Source organism: Silene latifolia, chromosome X (assembly GCF_048544455.1).
Source record: "Silene latifolia isolate original U9 population chromosome X, ASM4854445v1, whole genome shotgun sequence".
Taxonomy (NCBI): domain Eukaryota; kingdom Viridiplantae; phylum Streptophyta; class Magnoliopsida; order Caryophyllales; family Caryophyllaceae; genus Silene; species Silene latifolia.
In genome coordinates this window covers 180076369-180097251 of record NC_133537.1, presented here as the reverse complement: position 1 = coordinate 180097251, position 20883 = coordinate 180076369, and positions in this window count along the sequence as shown.

Below are 20883 nucleotides of genomic sequence, written 5' to 3'. Positions count from 1 at the left end.
CACAACACTAGGATCATTTGTTGTGAACTCTTGGAAGGCAAAGGGGTAAGGAGGTACCACTAAGGACGAGGTTTCTTCATTTGGACATTATTGCTCCTTGATGATGTTCTTGGCAATCTTTGAGACGGGAAGAAGGTAGTTATAACGGCGAGTGTTGAGACGACAAATTTTTTCGGGCAAGATAATCGAATTGGCATCCTTGATCACCCACTCATATTATTGGGCGGAGTTGTCATGCTTTACCCACTGGAACTTGTGGATCAAAGTTTTTATGTCAAGGAGGTTTTCATCTTTAACCAGTTTGTAGATGTTGTCTTCATTTAATTTTGGGTTAAAGTGCTTTGCCAATCTTGTTATCAAGCCTCCATTCACAATGAAAGCTGCTTTTTCCTTTTCTTCCTTGAAGTCCAACCATCTCTCAATCAACAATTGAAGGATATTATATTCATTCTTTGATTTCCCATGGGCATTCATTTTGGAATTCAAGTAGGTGAGCTCGAGTTCGGTCATGTTGGTAGCTTCTTTCCTAGCAATCAAGCTATTGGAAATGGACCTATGCCAATACCGTATACCCAGATGATGGATATACAAGGCATTCTATTCTCTAAATGTAGTCAATTCCTTTCTAGCAATTGCCTTCCAAAGAGGCTTGGCATCAAAGTTTTGGGGTTTCTTGTGGAAATCCCGAAGGTCACCAATTCCAAAAACCTTTCCGAAATCACCCTTAATCATCCTCCTACTCTTGTTCTCAAGCCGAAATTCAACATATTTTCAGGTCTCAATCTTATACTCCTTCAAAGAGCTACTGAACTCTAATGTGACGGAAGGGTAAGTCAATTCATTCATTTCAAATAGAGTAGCTAACCCCATGGACCCGAAAAATGCCTTGGTTTGGTCAAGAACCCCCAACTTATCCAAAGTATCTTGGCATACAAACTTAGTGGAAATGCTTTTCTTCTGAGCAAGGGATTCAAATGTAATTCTATGCTCATTAGAAATAAAAGTTACCTCCGGATAATCCTTAAGTTGCTCAATCTCCGGTAAAGTAGTAGTAACTTCCCCAATGGCCTCAATGACTTCCCTTTCTTGCTCCATAGCTAGTTGCACTACAACTAGAGCATTTGATGCTAGAACCTCTTATCTCTTGGATAGAGTTGGGGGTTTTGATGCTTTGGTGTTGCCCTTTGTTCTTGCCATGATGATTCTACTTTAATTTGTTGTGAACAAACCTTGACTAAGCTTGAATGTTCTCCTCTTCTTCCAACTTCAATCAAATTTTCAATCAATTTGGGGTTTTCGGATTTCACCCTAACCCTAGAATTTTGATTGATTTTGTGAAGATTTTGATGTTTGAAGGTATTTTTGTTGACAAAGGAGTGATTTGTTTTGATTTTGAGCAAGTTTGCAATTGATTTGGATGAATTTGGTTGAGTAATTTGTGTTTTTTGATGATGGGGTTGATTGTTGTAGTGAGGGAATGTGTTGTGTTTGTGTTTAAAGAAGAGTAGAAATGAAGGATGAAAGTTGAAAGTCCCGTGTTTTAGTCTTATAGCAGGTAGGGACGCTCGACCTCCTTTGAGGACGGGCGATTTTTTAATTAGGATTTTTGATAAAGCCTTGGGGACGCCCGACCTGAGCTCGGCTCGAGCGTGTTGAGTAATGGGACGCCCGTCCTAATGCCAGATCGAGCGGATTCTTCCGCAGTTCATTTTTTTCTTTTCTTCCTTGCTCCAGCACCCACGAGCTCAGGTCTGCCCGTGCGGATCCCTCTCCCGCAATCTTTGCTTCTTCATTTCTTATGCTACCATTATGGGGTGCACTACAAAGGCTTGGCTAGCCTAGGCAATTGCTTCCCCACACTTGATCAACAAACACTAGACATTCAAAACACATTAAAATCCCTCCCTCACTTGCTCTCATGTCACACAAATTCTACAAACAAAGCATATAAAATGCAATGCAAAAATTGAGTAATGTACAAGTTAAATAAAATGCAAGTTAAGAGGTTAGAATATTTATAAATAGTGGTTTAGGGAGTAATCCACCAAACTCTCCTTTACTTGAGAGGTGTCAAGGGGGTAAAGCTAGGGCGTTGTTGATGTTGCTCAATGCCTTGTAGAAGTAGTCAAAGGCTTGTTCATTATCATGATAAAGTCTTGCATAGACCTTGGCACATTGTTGTCTTCATTCATGTAGTAGCCTGAGTCAAAGAGGTGACAAGGATCTACAAAGCCTTGGTCTAGAGTCATAGCATTTCTAATGTAAGGGTTAACAAATCCTTCAAATTCGTCATCCCATAGACCACAAACTTCCCTTGCTTCTTTCCCTATGTTGGGAGGACCATGAGGTGGTAAGAGCAACTCTCCTTCCTTGTCATGGCCAATGAGGCCTCAATTGATACTTGTAATGGGTGAGCTTTGCAAGCTCTCATTCTTGTTGTGAAACATTTCATGCTCTCCGAATAGAGCCACATAAACATCATCAATATCTTTCTTCCAATTGGATGGTGTGTCTTTGGCCTTCTCTTTAGGATTTCCATATTTCACTTATTCCTTGAATGGGAGTTCCACTTTCTTCTTGTCACCTTCCCGGCTATAGTGATCAACCATAAAGTATGGCTCAAGCAAGTTGTGAGCTCGCATAGTCTTATCAAGGGTAAAGGTGATTGTTTCATCCCCAACTTCAAGTGTGAGCATCCCATGCTTTACATCTATCACCGCTCCGGCGGTGTGTAGGAATGGTCTTCCTAGAATGATTGGAATATTGGAATCCTCCTCCTTATCAACAATAACAAAGTCCACCGGTATGAAAAACTTTTCAATTCTTACGGGTACATCTTCCCATACCCCGAGTGGTTTATTTGTTGTTCGGTCCGCCATTTATAAGTTGTTAGTGCACTTGATTTCTCCCACTCCTAGCCTTTTACATACCGAATATAGCATGACTCTCACACTTGCACCTAGATAAACATAGTGCCTTGTTGATGGTGGTGTCACCAATGGTACATGGAATGAGGAAGCTTTTCGGATCCTTGAGCTTAGGTGGGGAATTCTCTTGAAGTATTGCACTACTTATCTTTGTGAAAGCGATGGTCTTAAAATTCCTTATAGACTGCTTTTTGGTAAAGATGTCTTTCATGTATTTTGTATAGGCCGGAACATGGTTGATCAATTCCGTGAATGGGATGGATACCTCTAAGTTCTTCACAATCTCCATGAACTTTCCAAGTTGCTCATCAAGCTTGAGCTTGGCTTGGCGACTTGGAAAGGGAAGTCTAATTACAATAGGTTCTTTTTCAACCTCTTTGGCCTTCTCTTCATTTCTCTTCTTCAATGAATCATTGGTAGTTGGTTCCACTACCTTAGGATTTCTCTTCAATGGTTCCATCACATCTCTTGGCATGACACTTTCCTCAATAACATCCTCTTCAATTGTGTAGATACCCGTATCCGTCGATATTGGAATTTATAGAGAACCCGACAAACACCCGATGATGATAGGACACATGTATTCTTTAGTTGTCATTGTCATTTTTTGGAGCTCGTTTACGAGGTAGAATGGGCGTCGTCGATGAAGTATTTTATTAATTTAAATGATATTTAAATTAATGTTTTTTTAAGTGAATTCATTTTATTATTTTAAATGATATTTAAATTAATGTTTTTTAGTGAGTTCATTTTGTTAATTTAAATGATATTTAAATTATGGTTTTTTAGGTAAATTCAATTTATTTTATTTTATTTTGAATTTATTTTCCCAAGTTTATTTTATTGAAAATAAAATAAATAATTGATTTGAAAAATCATTTTATGAGTATATTTGATTTGAAAAGTCATTTATTTTAATGGGTTAATTGATTTGAAAAATCGATTTGAAAATCGAAAAGAACTCGTTTTGAACACTTGTTTTTGAGCTCGATTTTAGCTCGGTTTTTGAGCCCGTTTCCTTTACGAATTGGCACGAATTTCGAGTACACTAACCCACCTAAGCCAATACCCATCCACCCTTGTTCGAACCCCCATACCATGGCCCAAATTCTCCTCCCAAACAACCCCAACCAGCCCACGCATAAACCGAGCAGCCCCTGTTTTGGCAGCTCAATTCCCGAGCCCAAACCCGCTCCAAACACTACCAAGACCCGTACCCATTAACCCTAACCCATACCCTAGTATCCTACCCATATTATCCTAGCTTAATCACCAAGAAAACCCCTCTCAAACCCTCCCAAAACCGGCTGGACAGCAGCCATACGGGATGAAGCCCGATTGCCCCTCCCTCTCTTTTAACCTATTTTAACTCCTTATAAATACCACCCCTTCACCATACATTCATTCCTCTAAGTTCTACATACATCCAACCATCACCTACAAGCTTTAAACCTCAGAAACAAACCCTAAACATCCTTCAAAAACCCTAAACAAAACCGACACACAAACTGAACTGTTTGTGTGTCTTCTTCGAAAACCCTTTCGTTCCTCCATCAAACCTTCATAAAAATTCGAGTTTCTTGTTCCTAATTAACCACATAACATCCATCTACACATTAGACAAAGATTTACGAGCCAAATTGCCCTTGAGAGTACACGAAATCCCTCGAAAAACAGAGTGAAATAACACTCTGTTTTCGCGGTTTCTTCTTGTCTGTCCAGTTCTGTTTGTACTCGTTTTTCGTGCCCAATAACCCAAAACGAGCAGGGGTTGCTTTACGATTCCTGTTCTCCTCTCTTTCTAGTTTTCAAAACATCTTTCAAATCGAATTTTCGTCGTGAAACGAGGGAGATATCATCGTTTGAAAATCGCTGTCCAGAAAGTTTCCAAAACGCGTGTTTGCTTTATTCTTCGTCGACGACGGCCTCTCGAGATAAAATCTACCATCGATTACGACCCAAGACGGTGTCAACGATACATGTAGGTTGAGGGTGCATCAAATCCTCCTCTTTTCCCTTTTATTTCGTTTGTTTTATGCTTCTTTTTTATTGTCTTTTTTTTGTTTGTTTGTTTTTGTTTGTTTATCGCTTGTCCTAATTAACTATGAAACTAGTTAGTCCGAGTATGAGTTAAAGTACCACCATGAACACCCGCGTTGACTTGAGATGGGAAAAGAAACCGCTACATCAGTCGGTCGTACACCCCCGTCTCATTTACATATCCTCGTGTTCAAGGTAGGGCATAAATAAAACAATTGTCTAACTTTCTTCGCTTTTGACCCCCTTTTTGTTTCGGCCAAATCGACATACCCTAGGACCCGTTGTATGTTAGTTTAACCTCTGATTGTTAACCTATGACGTATTTAGATGACATTAAATTAATTTAATAACCTAATTAGACACATTAGGGTGCATCGACATAGCTTTAAAAATCAACTAACAATTCTGTAAATAACTGAACGCATCTTTCTTATCACTTGATTTCTCGCTAGCATAGGAGTGCGTGATTAGCACCTTCCTATTAACACTCGACGAGTAAGCGTTAATCTTATGATATCTGACCTAATTGGACCCTTAGGCCGTGTAGAATAACATACTTTGCGCGACAATCAATCAACTTTGTTTCTAACTCGCTTTCTAACTTGTTTCCTATCCCTTTTCGCAAACATTCGATCTAACTAATGAACCTAACTTAGGAACTAGGTTGGCCTTGTCTTGGCCGTGAGGGTGGCCGTTGGTTTGGGCCGTGAGGTGGCCGTTTTCCTTACCTTTCTCGTTTTGTTTTTATACCGTTTGTTTTCTCGTTGTTTCATTGTTTGTAATTTATTGTTTGTTTATCGAGTTGTAATTTTCGAGTTGGTTTTCTTTTATTGAGTCAAAACCTTTTCAAAAAACCTTAGTCTTGTTTGGTTAGACGGTTATTCCCCAATGCTTGTAGGAGCGTAGTAAACCGCATGTTGTCTAAAGCAACATGGCCCGGTTTATGCTAATGCATGCTTTGGTGCGTAGCCCTATGTCTAATTCGATGAGATTAAGCGCGAGCACGCATTACGAGGAGTGACCCAAGGCCGTGGGCCATGTGAGCCGTGGGCCACCCCTCATGTGCACGGTTTTCTAGGCCAAACGGCCGTGTGTGTTGTCGTATATAGTGTTGTATGTAGCAATTGTATTTAGATCGAGTTGTATCTTTAATTTGTTGTTGTGTCGGCATGAAATGCCTGGTTTGTAATAGGTAGATCCCAACGGCTCCCCCATTCCCCCTAAGCCTTGTTTGCTTTCGTTCATATGTTGCTTAGATAAATCAACCCACATGCTAAATTACAACTTTGACAAAGATAGTTTAGTTGCATCTAAAACGACATAGAAATTGTTGTCACATGATAGGGTTAAAACAACGTTTGCATATCATACATCGTAGTAGCTATGACCTTGTTTGAACTCCGACACTTGACTTAGTAGAGGCCGTTATCGACGGGCGGGGTTGGGTGTCCTTATGGGCTTCCCAACACGTACCCTCACCCCTTACTCAAGATCTATGGTTTGTGGATCCCTCTAAATACCATTGGATTACGAGAGTCATTCAAATCGAGTGATATAGGGTACAAGTCTTTATCTTTAATCACTCGTAGTCGATTGGCTTTATGCTTTTCGATGAAAGGTGTAAAGTTGACTTGAACGGTTCCAAGTTCCCAAAAACTTGGTGGCGACTCTAATATGTCTTAATTCGATTCGAAAGAACCTCGAGTCGATTATGCCAGTGTGGATCCCGCGGACGCAGCCTTCCCGAGGGCCTTGTCCACGCTTTGGCGACTCTGGGGGGAAAAGAGGACTAGTTACACTTTGTTTCTAGGGTCTTTTCCTCCGAGGTGAAACTTGAAAAGGAAGTGTTGGAAAGTAAAACATTACTCATAGTGCTACGATTCATGCATAAACCCTTAAGGACTTGCCCGGGCCGTCCCAGCGTTTCTTCGTGATGCGTGGGGGGCGACGTCCCACTATGCCAGGAAGCTGCACATTGCTCGCTTCCACTTCGCCTCGCGTGGTTCTTGATGGTGGGGACGATCTTCTAGGTACTTTACCTTAAGACACCTTGCTCTATAAGACCGCAAAAGGATGGAGGGCATAGACCTTCTCGTAGAAGACTTGCCGAGACTTAGAGATGTCTAGGAGCATACATCCTTATAACATGAGAATGACAATGTGCAATTTGTTTTCCCAAGTCTTTTTTCGAAAATTCCCATGTCTTTTTCAAAACCGAACTTTTGAACAACTTACTTTCAAACTAGCATGGTTTTAAAAACGCGGAATGCTGCCCAAATAGGACTAGAATTTTCGGCCCAAAAATGAGCTTTTATAGCCGGCATGCTGCCCATTTCAAATCTCATTTTCAAATCAATCCTTCGTTTTTTTCCAAATCCGATCCAAAATGTTTCTCGAACCTCAACCAAGCATGAAATGCGTCGAGTCGTGTCCGGGTCCTGGCCGTGTTAGGCTAGACGTTTTTTCATTCCAAGAGTCTAGAACACGACCTTGTTGGGTCACCCAAGCTCACCTCTTGGGCTTTGAGTCATGTTGGTCGACCTTTTGGTCTAGGATAGTCCACAAAAAACGTCCAAGCTAGGCCCTTATGGACGTTTCACACGAACCCATGGGCTATGTTAGCCCAATCACGGGTTTAGTCACACCAAGTCCAGTTTAGAATCGAGTTATGACAATTTGAGTCATGTCGTTTTGTCGAGTCTAAAGTGAACCGATGTCTAAATCAAACCGTGAGTCGAACCCTTGTTTAATCAATCTCAAGTCGAGTCTTTGTTTGAGTCAAGTCGGGGTCGAGTCCTTAAGTGTGCAGGGGCTCTTACTTTAAATATTGACTCGGTTCGGGGTTTTCTTGTAGAAAGGCCGCCAAAACCCGACGTCAAGCAATGGAAGATGTTGTTAACAAGCTTACGAGGCCGTGAACCTCATGATGACCCGAATGGATGCAATCGAATCCAAGCTAGGTGAAGACTCCGCCTCATCTACCCCACCTCGATCGATCCGGAGAAACGGTTCAAGTTCATTGAGGACCGTTTGAAGCTCTCCCCGGGGGAAGAACATCCACTATGAGAATGCTAGGGCCTATGCCCCGATTCAGATAAGTTGCCCACGAACATGGTACTCACTGACATCCCAAAGTTCAAGGGCACCGAAGATCCATTCACCATGTTAAGGCCTATAAAGGGTACTTAGCATCAAGGAGTACCGCGATATGCTCTCTCGAAATTTTTGCCCAATCTCTGGGTGAACACCCAAAGGCTTGGTTCTACAATCTTGACCTCAAGAACTTCCCCACTTTCGAAGATATTACGGTGGAGTTCTGTAAGCACTATGCTGACAATGTTGAGATTCAAACCAACATAAGAACTTTGGAGGTGATGACGCAAAAGGAGAAAGAGGGCTTTACTGAATTCCTCGCAAGATGGCGCGCTGAAAGCGTGAAGTTAGCTAAGAAGCCTGATGAAGTTGAAATGGTAGATAAGTTCGTGAAGAATTTACGACCTGTTTACCGTAATGCTCTGAAATACCAAAATTTTGGTTCTTTCAAAGAATTGATAAGGATCGGGATAAAGGTAGAGGACGATGTCCGAATTGCTTTGGCCGAGAAGCCAAAGGGATACCAAGGGGCTTCGTCATCTAAAGCAAAAGCGCCCGCAGCCCCCACTTTGTTGAAACTGTCAATCTCCTAGATGGACAGTAAAAAAGGCCTCCACGCCAAGCTCCGAGGGTATTCACCGATATCGGGTGCACTTACGCCTATGCTCTCCAAAGGCTCATGGCCCAAGGAAAGTTGAAGCCCATTGGTCCAACTCCGGATCCACCTGCTGAACAACAAGGCAAATGGTACAAACCGAATGCCTACTGTGCCTTTCATCAAGGGAAGGGACACGATACCGAAAGGTGCTTTAGACTAAAGCACGAAATTCAAGATATAATTGAGAACGGAACGCTCCCAATCCCGGCCATAAAGCCCAATAACGTCACCAATCCGTTTGGCGACCACACTAACTTTGTCTCTACCGAAGATAGTGTCGATTACTCTCACTTGATTCGCCCATGTCATCTAAAAGGGGTTTTCGTCGGAAGAATATTCGTAGATTGCTCCGAATTCCTACCAAACTCGAGAAACGAGATTACATTCGGGGATTTTGTTGTCGATTGTACTCCCTACATACTCCGAAGCGGCAATGAAATCAATGGCGTTTGGGCCGATGACGAGGATGATGTTTACCTCGTCAAAGGTGCGACAATTCCTCACACCCAAGAAGAAATCTTAAAGGTGAGGCAAGATGCCCTAGAGTCAAACCATTTGACTAGATCCGGGCGCCCATATCGTGTGGAGAAAGCTAAGGATATCCCGAGTAAGGCACCTCAAAAGGAGCCGGCAGTGGTCGAAGTTCTTGGTGAAGGGTCGACCTCCGAGGCTTCCCTCATCAAGCAACTCCAAAAGACTAAGGCCGACGTATCTATCCGGCAACTTATCCCGAGCTCTTTCGAGCATCGTCAAGCTTTGTTACAAGCTTTGATGAACATGACCGTGTCGTCAAGTACTACTCCTGCGGACATGGTCACTCACATCGCCCGAGAATCGGCCTCGGATTACCAACGCCGTGACATTCTCCGACGAAGATCTGCCACCGTTCGGGCCTCGACATAACCTGGCCCTCTATATTGCTACCGTGTGTCTCAACAAGCATATCCCTATGACCTTGGTTGACGACGGATCGGCCGTCAACGTACTCCCTCCGAAAACGGCGCACATTCTCCGGGCTTGGAGAAGAATGACTTCATCCCCACTACACGACAGTCAGGGCATTCGATGGCACTGTGCGTCGAGTGAGTGGACTTGTCGACCTAGTAGTACAGACTGGGCAAGTGGAAAAGAAAGTGAGTTGCCAAGTGATTGACATTTGCTCCTCCTTCAACTTATTGTTGGGGAGACCTTGGATCCACGCTACAAGGGCCGTAACATCAACGCTGCATCGAAAAATCAAGGTCCCACTCAATGGCAAAACCGTCACCATTGACGCCACGCCACTATCAGTAGCGGGAGGAGACATTACTTCCGAAGTAAGGGTCGAAGCTACCAATGACGCATGTGGTTTCGAGATCGTCAACATGATCGAGCTGAACTCCGAAAATATGGATCTATATACGGGAAGCCATGTCTGCGAGGTAATTCTCAAAACTGGGAAATACTTCGGTTTCTCTTTATATCCTAGAAAGAAGGAGGTTTTCAAGTTGAAACCACCCGTGGCCAAAGGAGTAACCTTCGGGCTTGGATATGAGCCCACTGAGAAAGATCTACGGGAAAAGAGGGGAAGAACGATCGAAGATCGAGATATTAAAATGGGACCGTATCACCTAACTCTCAATGGTCACTTCGTGAAAGCTGGGGAAGAACTCCCTTGCATGGACTTCCCCGAACCTATCTTTGACCCAAAGAAAAACCTTATGGTCCCGGAATCGAAGTATTCCAAGATTGCTACTACATCCCCAAGACATTCGACCGTGATGCCAATAGAAACCAAACCGGATCCAATGGATGACGAGAAAGCCATGGGTCTCCTTTTCGGTGAAGAGAAAAAGTCACCAATACCAAACGAAGATTTGGTAAGCATGATCCTGAGAAGCGAGCGGTTCGACCCATCTACCCTCATCACCGATGTGGATCCTCTTAGGACCAACACGGGATGGCGGAAAATAATCAAGTGGACTGACAACAAGGGACTTCTTTTCAAGTTGACAACGGGAGAAGGAGAGATGTTCAAGCCAGATGATGTTACCGATTCTCGAGTCCGAGTCGAGTCCGAGTCCGAGTCTGAGTTAGGTCCTAAGATTGAGTCTAAGGAGTCAGGTGTTGAAAATACCCCTTCCCTAGCTTTCCCTTCCTATGTACCTTTTCCTAATGGTGGTATTCCGGGGCCTGTCCCGAATACCCCTATCTCGCCACTGAGCTCTGACCAGTTGGCTCAAATGTTAGCGCATTACGCGCAATTTCAAATCAATAATAATATGAACCAGTTTGCTTACGACTCGTCTTACTTACATTGCAATTCAATTTTTGAAAATGATTGTTTTAATAATGACATTGAGACCGAGGTCGAGGATGAACAGTTGGTCGAAGAAGAAGAAGAAGAAATGGAACCACCTCTACAGTTGATAAAAGGGTTGGAAGAGTACGAACAGAAAACTTCGATCATCGAAGATACCGAAACTATCAATGTAGGTACAACCTTAGAACCACAGGAGCTTAAAATAGGAACTACTTTAAGTCCCACCGAAAGACAGGGGTTCATTGATTTGTTGCATGAGTTCAAAGATGTTTTCGCATGGTCCTACAAAGACATGCCAGGCATTGATCGGGAAATTGCGAGCACGGATCCCAATCAAGCCGGGATATAAGCCGATCAAGCGAAAACTACGCAAAATGCATACAGATTGGTCTCTGAAGGTCAAAGAAGAAATCGACAAGCAACTCAAAGTCGGGTTCATCAAGGTGTCGAATACTCGACCGGGTGGCTAACGTCGTTCCGAAAGCCTAAGAAAGATGGTAAAGTTCGGGTTTGTGTGGACTTCCGGGATTTAAACAAGGCAAGTCCGAAGGACGATTTCCCATTACCTCACATCGGCATCCTGGTTGACAACACGGCAAAGCACGCGTTACTATCCTTCATGGATGGATACGCCGGTTATAATCAGATCAAGATGGCGAAAGAAGATATGCATAAGACCTGCGTTCGAACGCAATGGGGAACCTATTGCTACACAGTAATGCCTTTTGGGTTGATAAACGCAGGGGCTACATACCAGAGGACCGCGACAACATTGTTACATGATTTGATGCACAAGGAGGTCGAGGTTTATGTCGACGACATGATTGTCAAGTCAAAGGAGCGTGATGGCCACCTTGGTACACTACGCAAATTCTTCGAACGATTGCGCAAGTATAACATGAGGTTGAATCCACAAAAATGCGCATTCGGAGTCACATCCGGCAAACTGTTGGGTCACATCGTTAGCCACCGTGGCATCGAGGTGGACCCATCGAAAATAAAGGCCATAATGGAAATGCCTCACCCGAAAACCGAGAAGGAAATTCGAGGTTTCCTGGGAAGAATCCAATATATAAGTCGGTTCGTGGCAAGGCTAACGATGATATGCGAGCCAATTTTCAAGAAATCAAGGTCGGGGAACACGTCGTATGGGATGATCACCGTCAAGTCGTTCGATAAGATCAAAGAAATACTATCTTCCCCCCCGTGCTTAGCCCACCAACGGTACCGGGTTACCACTTTTGTTGTATCTTACGATTCTGGATCGCAATGGGGGCAATCTTTGTGAGATAGTCGATAAAGAGGAAAGAGCAATTTACTACATTAGTAAAAAGTTCTTGGAGTATGAAATCAAGTATACTCAAATCGAAAGACATGTTTGGCTTTAGTATGGGCGACAAAGAAGTTACGGCACTACATGCTCGGTCATAGTGTCTCGCATCCACTCGAAGATGGACCCAATCAAATACTTGTTTGAAAAACCTGGTTCTGAAACGGCAGGTGTCAAGATGGACTCTAATGCTTTCCGAGTTCGACCAAAATACGTACCAAAAGTGATAAAGGGAAGGGCGGTTGCAGACTTCCTGGCGGATAATCCGATAGAAGAAACTGAGGTTGTGGATACATGGTCGTTTCCCGACGAAGATATCGTTCACATAGACCATGATACGTGGGACCTCTATTTCGATGGAGCATCGAACTATAGGGGATACGGGATAGGAGTTCTACTCATTTCACCGGAAGGTGAACATGTTCCTATTTCGATCAAGTTGGACTTTAACGTCACTAATAACGCGGCTGAATATGAAGCATGCCTACTCGGTTTGCACAGTGCTCTCGAGTTAGGCATCAAAAAGCTTGTAGTACATGGGGACTCGTCACTAGTGATCAATCAAGTGGCCGGGACGTGGAAGACCCGAAGTGATAGCTTGGCTCCGTACCAAGCGAAAATCGAAGAACTAGAAAAGTTGTTCACCGAGGTCAAGTACGTGCACCTCCCGGAGAGACGAAAACCGGTTCTTTGATGCACTATCAAAGCTAGTCGCTTCGATCAACATACCTGATCACATGGATACTATGCCGATATGTGTTGAACGAAGATCATCACCTGCTTATATTAATGTAATCGGAGACACCGAAGAAACCGAGGCCGAACCTTGGTATCATGCTATTCTGGAATTTAAAGAATCAGGAGAGTATCCACCCGACATGGATAACCGCGGAAAGCGCGCTATTCGAATGCTAGCCGCTCAGTTCGTTAGAACCAATGACGGACAATTGTACAAAAAGACCGCGCAAAAAATATCCTTCGCGATGCATAGACTCACCAATCAATCGAAAAAGTCATGGAAGAAGTCCATGACGGAGAGTGTGGCCCACACATGAATGCCCATATGCTGGTTCGTAAAATCATGAGATTAGGGTATTATTGGACAACGATGGAGACAGATTGTCGCCAATATGTCAAACATTGCCACAATTGCCAGATCTTCGCAAACATACAGCATGTGCCGCCATCACTGTTATATACTTTGACATCACCATGGCCTTTCTCAACATGGGGAATCGACATTATTGGAAAGGTCAACCCATCTGGAACAGGTGGGCATTGCTTCATGTTAGTCGCCATCGATTACTTCTCGAAGTGGGTAGAAGTGAAATCGTACAAGGTTCTACAAGCAAAGCAGGTAGCAAAGTTCATTCAGAATGAAATCATTTGCAGATATGGGGTGCCGCATGAGCTCATTAGCGATCATGGCACTCACTTCCAGGCTGAAACCGCCGTAATACTTGAAAAGTATAAAATCAAACACCACAAGTCGTCACCGTATCGACCCCAAACAAATGGTGCAAAGCGATGGAAGCCGCCAACAAGACAATCACTTTGTGATTCTCGGAAAGATGACCGACAATTATCGTGAGTGGCGAAAAGATACCGTTCGCCTTTGTGGGGATACGAACGTCTATTCGCACAAATGACCAGCTGGAGCAACTCCGTTCTATTTAACATATGGGATGGAAGCAGCGATTTCACCCTATCGAATTAGAGGTACCTTCTTTAAGGATCCTGTTAGAAAGTCGTCCTCGAAGGCGATCGGGCCGCAAGCCGTATGATTCCTTGGTTATGCTCGACGAGCGACGGTTAAATGCATTACACCATGTTCAACTCTATCAGAAAAGGATACAAAGGGCATTTAACAAAAAGGTGAAACCTCGAGGAATAAAAGATGGAGATTTAGTTCTAAAGTCCGTTCGCGCTTTACTACCAATTGACCCGAGGGGAAAATTCAAGCCGAATTGGGCCGGTCCTTACCTGGTAAAGAAGATATTATCGGGAGGGGCAGTCAGACTGACAGATCTAGATGGAAATGACTTTGCGAATCCGACGAATTTGGATCAACTGAAGAAATACTATCCGTAGAACTCATTCTCAATGTCGTAAAATAAAAATTTTGAATTGCAGTGCTCGTGAGCGAGTCTAGGCCGCGGCACTTTTGCTTCGCTGCTTTTTGTGCGTTATAAATCGATGATTGTAGCGAGTTTAAAAGAGTACAACCGACCCTTCTTTGAATAAAATGAAATTTTATGCAGAAACTGGGAATTTTAATAGATAGTAAGTCTTATTAAAGGTCGGGCGATGCCCATTACATCCTTCAAAAAAAAAAGAAAAACAACTAGCAACAGATAATAAGTAGTAGTATTAAATAATAGATTGGAGTCGAAGGCTCCTGCATCTTCTTTTTCCCTTTGCCTTTTGGGTCACGTGACCGAGGCTTCTGTGGAGGAGGGGTAGTTGTGTTCTGTCTAGCGCGCTTCTTAGGAGGAATCGTCATTTCCTCCCGAGGGCCCAGCCTATCTTTTACACTCAAGCGAGGACCCGGCCTCCCTTCTAAGGCTGAGCCCGAGTGTGCCTTCGAACCCAACCGTTTCCACACACCTGTCGCCTGTGAGTCAGTCTTAGGAGTCTTCTCAGTCTTAGCTTCAGGTCCAGATGCAGACGAAAGATCGTTAACAAAGAAGTCGCGACTGCTTCTGCTTTTGTCATAATATTTGATGTCGACAAGCTCATCCTTCCGACACAAGTCCTTACCTGATTCGGTCTTCTCTTTAAGCCATTTAGTATAAGACGGGGATACCCAGGTAGTCTGAGGGCGCGCAGATACGTACCAAAGACGCCTTTGGTGCCACCTCTTGAGCCAATCATCACATATAGAGGAATTCAGCTCTCTTGCTCGTCCCAGAACAGCCTCACACTTGGGAATTGTTTGTCTGCGGCCCATCTGACGCAGGACGCGGTCAGGGTAAATGTGAATAGACCTCTCTAGACCCGTGTTGCAAACGTCCTGGTCTTGTCATCTTCCTAAGGATAGTAAAGGATTTGAGGCGAAGCCAAGGCATGAACCAAAGAAAGAGGGCGACCTTCCCCTTCATCGCTTTGTTTCGCCAATATGCAAGGTCATTTTGATGCTCGTCTTCATACCGCTTGGCACGCATAGTCAGCATACGGGCGAGATACGAGCTGGGCTCACGCGGCGGGGCGAAGAGCCAAAATCTCTCGCAAAGCCACACCTGAAAAAAAAAAGAAAAAAAATGAAAAAGACGAAAAAAAAAGAAGAAAAAAGAAAAAAGACGAAAAGAAAAAAAAAGAAAAAAAGGAAAAAAGACGAAAGAAAAAAAGAAAAAAAAAGGGAAAAAACGAAAGAAAAAAAAAAGAAAAGAGACGAAAAAAAAGAAAAAGAAGGGAAAAAACGGAATTGTGGCAAAATCGTGACAAAATCGTGGCAGAATGCAACAAAAGCGTGGCAACAACACAAGAATTGTGGTAAAAGGAAAATTAATCAAGGATGCGAAATCAGGAGAATAGATTTTGTTACCTGCAATAGACGGGAGCATCCCGACCAATCGGCACCAGGGTTCATTTTCTTAGCATCTAAACCCCGGAGGGTTTCAGCGAGAATAATCCAGGAAGGGTTATGTCCCGTCTCCATCTGAGACACAATAGACAAAAGCTTCGCTTGTCCTACACAAGTTGTCTTGTTCATCCTACCTTCGAAGACATAAAGGTGTAGCATGATCAATCCAAAGGCCCTGCGACGATCTGGACGCGATAAAAATCTTGTTTCGCAAGATACAAAATTTCCGATGAATAGCAAAAAGGTTGACTTCGTCACCGCAACTATCCCCTCGGACTCCGTCCCGGAAAGGCCAAGGCGATCTAGATATGTTCCACGCCACCCCGAATGAAATTTAGGTATAGCCGGTATGGCCTCGCATCCCATCCTCCCGGGCGAAAACTCTTCGGGTAGAGGCGGATCTCCCCCTCGAAAAGCAAAGACATGGTTCGAGGATCCCAATAGCTAAGGCGGTGTTCCAAAGAACGCAGTCAAGGGGGATCTAGCGTAAGGGAAGTAATTGCGCCGATTGAGCGGTCTTTAATTCTTGTCTCTCGCGGCAAATGAAGTTCTGTCTCCCATGCTCGCATAGCACTCGCTAGATTATTCATAATGATTTATGTTATTTGCACCAGTTTGGGGGAAAGCGAGAATAAATTTGGCGATGATGACTCTTCCTTATATATAGAAAGTATAAGGGAAGGAAGCACCTAGGATGACACCCCTAGGGTGCCGTTTTTTTTAGCCGTGTGGGCCTTGGGTCGCGCGCCTCTTAGGCCCGCCCCAGCTCACACCAGTCTTTGGCACGATGCATCGGGTTTTCGCGCATCTATCGCGTTTTGGGGAACGCCAGAACGGCCGATTTACATTTCTACCCTCGACAAGTCCATATTTGAATTAAAGCCCGTGCACACTTACGGTTTTATTTTCTTTTTTTGTTTTGCGGTAGCGGGCTACGCCCACGTTGTTCACGAGTCATATAGAATGTCTGAGTCGCATTTCATGCTCACCCATCAAGGGTCGATGATCCAACCTTTCAAATTTCAAAATTCCAAAAACTTTTTATGATTCGCTTCAAATTCAAATTTCGGGTCGATGGCCCAATTATTCAAAATCTCCAACATGTTCAAATTTTGGTTTGATCACCCAATTTCTTTTCAAATTCAATTTCGAAGGGTCGATGGCCCAGCATATTTTCGGGTCAATAACCCAATCATTCAAAATTTTCAAATTCAATTTTCGGGTTGAGGACCCAGTATCTCAAATGATCCAATTTCAAGATCGATGATCCAAATGTGCTTATGTGATGATTATTGCTCGTACATTTTCCATGTTTCAAACGTAGCAGGATATGCTTCAACTGGGGGCTCTAAAGTCTTCGACTTTAGAGCCATTGCAAACTGGGGGCTCTGAAGCCGTTGGCTTCAGAGACCATTATCAAGATGTAGAGGATGATATCCACCAAGAATTCAATTCAATACAAGAGTATGAGATGGAAGAATTCCGTAGCTGAAAGCAAATGATGAAAGCGGCGGCAACCTCCTTGGAAAGTCCCGTCCCATTTTGGCACTGCCCAAAGGATGATAAACTTTGGGCAAGTGTCAACAGATGATGAATTTCGGACAAATGCCAGCAGATGATAAACTTTGGGCATGTGTCGGCGATTCTTAGAACTACGACGCTGGTTTGATTCCGTCAGAAACGGATACGTAGGCGCCTAAGGATAAGGCTCAACCCACCATTTATGCAATTTATGGGTCGATGACCAACGATGATATTTCGACGCAACAGAAGCAAGAGTCAATCTCCAACGAAGTTTCAGGTATGGTCTCTTCTTATGGTCAAGTGAGCTTATGTACGCAAGTCTAATGGACTATAAACGACCCGAAGAATCCTCAGGTCGAAAGGGACCTGAGGTATACTTTGACTTTCGCCTTGTCCAAGCCTCAGTCCAAGTGGGGGCTCTGTAGATACCCGTATCCGTCGATATTGGAATTTATAGAGAACCCGACAAACACCCGATGATGATAGGACACATGTATTCTTTAGTTGTCATTGTCATTTTTTGGAGCTCGTTTACGAGGTAGAATGGGCGTCGTCGATGAAGTATTTTATTAATTTAAATGATATTTAAATTAATGTTTTTTTAAGTGAATTCATTTTATTATTTTAAATGATATTTAAATTAATGTTTTTTAGTGAGTTCATTTTGTTAATTTAAATGATATTTAAATTATGGTTTTTTAGGTAAATTCAATTTATTTTATTTTATTTTGAATTTATTTTCCCAAGTTTATTTTATTGAAAATAAAATAAATAATTGATTTGAAAAATCATTTTATGAGTATATTTGATTTGAAAAGTCATTTATTTTAATGGGTTAATTGATTTGAAAAATCGATTTGAAAATCGAAAAGAACTCGTTTTGAACATGTTTTTTGAGCTCGATTTTAGCTCGGTTTTTGAGCCCGTTTCCTTTACGAATTGGCACGAATTTCGAGTACACTAACCCACCTAAGCCAATACCCATCCACCCTTGTTCGAACCCCCATACCATGGCCCAAATTCTCGTCCCAAACAACCCCAACCAGCCCACGCATTAACCGAGCAGCCCCTGTTTTGGCAGCTCAATTCCCGAGCCCAAACCCGCTCCAAACACTACCAAGACCCGTACCCATTAACCCTAACCCATACCCTAGTATCCTACCCATATTATCCTAGCTTAATCACCAAGAAAACCCCTCTCAAACCCTCCCAAAACCGGCTGGACAGCAGCCATACGGGATGAAGCCCGATTGCCCCTCCCTCTCTTTTAACCTATTTTAACTCCTTATAAATACCACCCCTTCACCATACATTCATTCCTCTAAGTTCTACATACATCCAACCATCACCTACAAGCTTTAAACCTCAGAAACAAACCCTAAACATCCTTCAAAAACCCTAAACAAAACCGACACACAAACTGAACTGTTTGTGTGTCTTCTTCGAAAACCCTTTCGTACCTCCATCAAACCTTCATAAAAATTCGAGTTTCTTGTTCCTAATTAACCACATAACATCCATCTACACATTAGACAAAGATTTACGAGCCAAATTGCCCTTGAGAGTACACGAAATCCCTCGAAAAACAGAGTGAAATAACACTCTGTTTCGCGTTTCTTCTTGTCTGTCCAGTTCTGTTTGTACTCGTTTTTCGTGCCCAATAACCCAAAACGAGCAGGGGTTGCTTTAAGATTCCTGTTCTCCTCTCTTTCTAGTTTTCAAAACATCTTTCAAATCGAATTTTCGTCGTGAAACGAGGGAGATATCATCGTTTGAAAATCGCTGTCCAGAAAGTTTCCAAAACGCGTGTTTGCTTTATTCTTCGTCGACGACGGCCTCTCGAGATAAAATCTACCATCGATTACGACCCAAGACGGTGTCAACGATACATGTAGGTTGAGGGTGCATCAAATCCTCCTCTTTTCCCTTTTATTTCGTTTGTTTTATGCTTCTTTTTTATTGTCTTTTTTTTGTTTGTTTGTTTTTGTTTGTTTATCGCTTGTCCTAATTAACTATGAAACTAGTTAGTCCGAGTATGAGTTAAAGTACCACCATGAACACCCGCGTTGACTTGAGATGGGAAAAGAAACCGCTACATCAGTCGGTCGTACACCCCCGTCTCATTTACATATCCTCGTGTTCAAGGTAGGGCATAAATAAAACAATTGTCTAACTTTCTTCGCTTTTGACCCCCTTTTTGTTTCGGCCAAATCGACATACCCTAGGACCCGTTGTATGTTAGTTTAACCTCTGATTGTTAACCTATGACGTATTTAGATGACATTAAATTAATTTAATAACCTAATTAGACACATTAGGGTGCATCGACATAGCTTTAAAAATCAACTAACAATTACGTAAATAATCGAACGCATCTTTCTTATCACTTGATTTCTCGCTAGCATAGGAGTGCGTGATTAGCACCTTCCTATTAACACTCGACGAGTAAGCGTTAATCTTATGATATCTGACCTAATTGGACCCTTAGGCCGTGTAGAATAACATACTTTGCGCGACAATCAATCAACTTTGTTTCTAACTCGCTTTCTAACTTGTTTCCTATCCCTTTTCGCAAACATTCGATCTAACTAATGAACCTAACTTAGGAACTAGGTTGGCCTTGTCTTGGCCGTGAGGGTGGCCGTTGGTTTGGGCCGTGAGGTGGCCGTTTTCCTTACCTTTCTCGTTTTGTTTTTATACCGTTTGTTTTCTCGTTGTTTCATTGTTTGTAATTTATTGTTTGTTTATCGAGTTGTAATTTTCGAGTTGGTTTTCTTTTATTGAGTCAAAACCTTTTCAAAAAACCTTAGTCTTGTTTGGTTAGACGGTTATTCCCCAATGCTTGTAGGAGCGTAGTAAACCGCATGTTGTCTAAAGCAACATGGCCCGGTGTATGCTAATGCATGCTTTGGTGCGTAGCCCTATGTCTAATTCGATGAGATTAAGCGCGAGCACGCATTACGAGGAGTGACCCAAGGCCGTGGGCCATGTGAGCCGTGGGCCACCCCTCATGTGCACGGGTTTCTAGGCCAAACGGCCGTGTGTGTTGTCGTATATAGTGTTGTATGTAGCAATTGTATTTAGATCGAGTTGTATCTTTAATTTGTTGTTGTGTCGGCATGAAATGCCTGGTTTGTAATAGGTAGATCCCAACGGCTCCCCCATTCCCCCTAAGCCTTGTTTGCTTTCGTTCATATGTTGCTTAGATCAATCAACCCACATGCTAAATTACAACTTTGACAAAGATAGTTTAGTTGCATCTAAAACGACATAGAAATTGTTGTCACATGATAGGGTTAAAACAACGTTTGCATATCATACATCGTAGTAGCTATGACCTTGTTTGAACTCCGACACTTGACTTAGTAGAGGCCGTTATCGACGGGCGGGGTTGGGTGTCCTTATGGGCTTCCCAACACGTACCCT